The sequence below is a fragment of the Homarus americanus genome, unplaced genomic scaffold, assembly GCF_018991925.1.
Source record: "Homarus americanus isolate GMGI-L3 unplaced genomic scaffold, GMGI_Hamer_2.0 scaffold43462, whole genome shotgun sequence".
In the NCBI taxonomy this organism is placed as follows: Eukaryota; Metazoa; Arthropoda; class Malacostraca; order Decapoda; family Nephropidae; genus Homarus; species Homarus americanus.
This window is the reverse complement of record NW_024725228.1, coordinates 35,435-39,517: the sequence shown is the minus strand read 5'-3', so window position 1 is coordinate 39,517 and position 4,083 is coordinate 35,435. Positions and strand designations below refer to the sequence as shown.

The window sequence follows — 4,083 nt, the reverse complement described above, 5'->3', positions numbered from 1 at the left end:
TTTCCATCTCATATTTCATATATTTTGTTTTATATTTTCTATTTGCCTTGTGTTTCATATTTGCCTTGTACTCTTGCAGCATGCCCCTAGGACACATGTACAACGAGTGTTGTCAAGTGGGGTTCATGGCTTACTCGTCTCCACATCTACCTGTGCTTACTCACAGTGGTAACACCTTTACGACCATCTGGGAGAACACCTCACTCATTCCAAACTGGTGAGAGATTATTGGAGTTGGTTTTATGTTTTTAGTCAGGGTTTATGTTTAGTGTTTTAGTCAGGGTTTATGTTTAGTGTTTTAGTCAGGGTTTATGTTTAGTGTTTTAGTCAGGGTTTATGTTTTAGTCAGGGTTTATGTTTAGTGTTTTAGTCAGGAGTTTTATGTTTAGTGTTTTAGTCAGGGTTTATGTTAAGTGCTTTAGTATTTTAGTCACTACTACGACTGCATTCCTACTACTACTACTACTACTACTACTACCACCTTATCACTGGCTCTCCGTCAGGCTGAATGGCTGCTACTGCTGTGGTTAAGTGGGAACCTGGTGATGGAACTGACTAACCCTGGTGACCTGGCTGGCTTAGGATGGATCAAGGTGTTTGTACTGGTGTTCAGCGGCCTGGGCATATTGGTGCATCTAGTTGGCTTCTTCTACATGAGGAACTTTGAACTGCTCCTGGAGATGTTGTATATAAGGTGAGAGGGAAGTGAGAGGGAAGGAGGAGGGGAGGGAGATGTTGTATATAAGGTGAGAGAGGAGAGGGAAAAGAAGGAGGAAGGAGGGAGGAGATGTTTAAGGTGAGAGGGAAGGGAGAGAGGGAAGGAGAGGGGAAGGTGGATGATTGGGAGGGATGTTGTATATAAGGTGAGAGGGAAGGGAGAGGAAGAGGAGAGTTATTTTAAGGAGAAAAACAATAATTGAAGAATGGGTTTGCTTATCTTTGGAGGCAGAATAAGCAAACCCTTCTAACCTTCTGACCTATAATTCTATTTTGAAGGGTAGCTATAACCTGTTCAGAGATGATATATCTATAATATTTGGAAGAAGGGAAGAATTAATTATCATACAAAAAAATAATTCTTGTACTATAATTATCATATAAAGAGAATAATTCTAGTACTATAATTCTAAAAACTGGTAAGAAATAATTAAGAGCTATAATTATTTTAAATGGGGGGATGGACTAATTATTGGAGGTAAGGAAAAAAGAGGTGCCTATAATTACATCAGGGAGTATATAATTGGAGGGAAGGAAAGGCTCTGTAATCCTATTAGAGGAGGAGGAGGAGGAGGAGGAGGAGGAGGAGGAGGAGGAGGAGGAGGAGGAGGAGGAAGGAGATACAATTATATTTTCACTACAACTTCCCATAACACCTCCACACAACCAAAACATCTCTCGTAAACTAACCTAACCTAACCTCTCTCTAGAAACAACTTGCTGGCCATCGCAATGGGCTTATGCTGGCGTCCGTACAGCTACTTGACTTCCTCTCCTTCCACCACCTGTTCGGGCCCTGGACGGTCATCATCGGGAAACTAATGGTCGACTTGGCTAGATTTCTCGTTATTTTGGCTATATTCGTCTTCGGGTTTTTCTATGTATGTGGCAGCGATCTATAACCCCCTCAGACCTATCTATACTGACCTGAACATTACCAGTGAGAGTACAGGTTACCCTCCAGCAGGTGAGTCACATTAATTAGTTGATCGAAATAAACTACCATATGATATCTTTTTCTCTATCTTGAAATTATCGTCATTACCTTTTGCAAAATAATAATATCAATTAATAAAATATAATCGTGAGTTTACCAGGAAAAATATTTCTTTTCTGCCGCGAGTTTCTTCCGGTGTATTGTTGAGTTAATTACTTGGCTGGAGGAACACAGAAGCTTCTTTTCTTCCTACCTACCGAGAGCTCTTCAAGGGTCTTACCTTCTTGGAGAAAATAAACACGAGGCTTATACCAACTTTATAAGAGGTCTATTGTGGAGATTAAGACCTGGTGAACGATGCTTAATAACCCTGGTAGTTGAAGCACCTAAAAACAAGACTGGTGAACGGTGCTTATTTTGAAAACTAAGACCAGTGAACGGTGCTTAATACTGAGTTGAAGACCAAAATAAGAGAAGGTGCAAACCCTGGTAGTTGAAGCACCCAAAACTAAGACTAGTGAACGGTGTCTAATAACCCTGGTAGTTGAAGCACCAAACTAAGACCTAGTGAACGGTGCTTAATAACCTGGTAGTTGAAGCACCTAAACTAAGACTCAGTGAACGCTAATAACCCTGGTAGTTGAAGCACCTAAAACTAAGACCTAGTGAACGGTGCTTAATAACCCTGGTAGTTAAGCACCCAAAACTAAGACTCAGGAACGGTATAACCTGTGTTGAAGCACCTAAAAAACAGTGAACGGTGCTAATAACCTGGTAGTGAAGCACCTAAAACTAAGACCCAGTGAACGGTGCTTAATAACCCTGGTAGTTGAAGCACCTAAAACTAAGACTCAGTGAACGGTGCTTAATAACCCTGGTAGTTGAAGCACCTAAACTAAGATGTGAATGCTAATAACCAGTGAAGCAAAACTAAGACCTAGTGAACGGTGCTTAATAACCCTAGTAGTTGAAGCACCATGGGAATATAAACAATGAATATAAAGCTAAGACTCATTAACATTATCTATGGTCTAACATTCTTACGTTGATGCCTCAATTATTTTTCTCATCAACCTTCTACAATACCCTCAGAGGCGCCCATCCAGACGCCGCTACAGACGAATAGATGCTCTTCTTTTCTCTCTTCGGCCTGGTGGAACCTGACTACATGCTCCTCTACAGCCACCCCGACTGGAGCCAATCCCTCATGAAGGTCTGTAGTACTACTGACGGGGGTCTGAGTGTGTACAGTAACACATAACTACTGATGGGGGTCTGGGGTGGTGAGGGGTCTGAGTGTGTACAGTACATAACTACTGATTGGGGCTGAGTGTGTACAGTAACACATAACTACTGATGGGGGTCTGAGTGTGCAGTACATATACTACTGAGGGTCATAACACATAACTACTGATGGGGGTCGAGTGTGTACAATATGAACGGACTTATTTGACGACTTACTGAGCAACAGGAGTCACAGTGTTCATTCTGGAATTCATTGATCACCTCCGTAAACTCAGTGATCACTGGGCTTAGATCTCCTTCTGGAGCTCGAACCCTTGTCCTGATATAGTTTCTGTTATGGTTCATTATATGTTAGCTTCCTCAATACATCTCATATATACATTCCGAAGATTCGGGCAATTCCACTGTAAATATGAAGCCTTGAAACAATCTCTATCTGACTGTGATACACTTTTTTGTTATCATTTCTTCCTCCTTTGCAAAATTTCTCTAAAATTCGAAACTTGATCCATCTTACTTGATCAACACCCCATTTTTTCTCTCTCTCTCTCTATCTCTCTCTCTCTCTCTCCACCACAGATCGTGTTTGGGATTTACCAGATGGTGACAGTAGTGGTGCTCATCAACCTCTTAATTGCCATGATGTCCGACACCTACCAGAGGATCCAAGCCAAGAGTGACACCGAGTGGAAGTTCGGACTGGCTAAACTAATTCGAAACATGAGTCGAACCTCTGGAACTCCGTCACCTCTGAACCTCCTTGTGAAGATAATTGTTTAAGTCGCCGTCTTCAAGTTCAAATGTAAGATTGAATTATTACTTTCTGAGTCGCATTAGAATACAGAGTGTTCATAAGTGGTGACCCTAAATATGCTTTAATCGGGGTAATCATTTATGGACACTCTGTATTTACCAATATTTTATTTTTTTTGGATTATTTTCGTTCCCTTATGTTCAAACTCGGTAGAAAAGGTGAATTTATAGTACCAATGTTCTTATAGTTGAGATCATATAACCAGCCACTAGTTTACAACACACTCTACCTACAGTCTATACAACCACACATATATTAGACTGTTATATCACCTATATCTGTATTATATTATATACTAACAAAATAGGTCCCTCATGTAGCTTATTTCACTCATAAACAAAGGAATCAGAGAAAAGACGACGACTCATAT

The 4,083-nt window shown here is 40.7% G+C and overlaps 1 long non-coding RNA gene across 1 annotated transcript; it reads left to right on the top strand.

Annotated features, from left to right (window-relative positions):
• Nucleotides 1-512: 512 nt before the first annotated feature.
• On the top strand, nt 513-3,693 carry LOC121864770. Its single transcript, XR_006088652.1, has 4 exons — nt 513-694; nt 1,428-1,684; nt 2,747-2,867; nt 3,479-3,693. It is a non-coding gene; the product is annotated as an uncharacterized LOC121864770 (long non-coding RNA).
• Nucleotides 3,694-4,083: the final 390 nt, after the last annotated feature.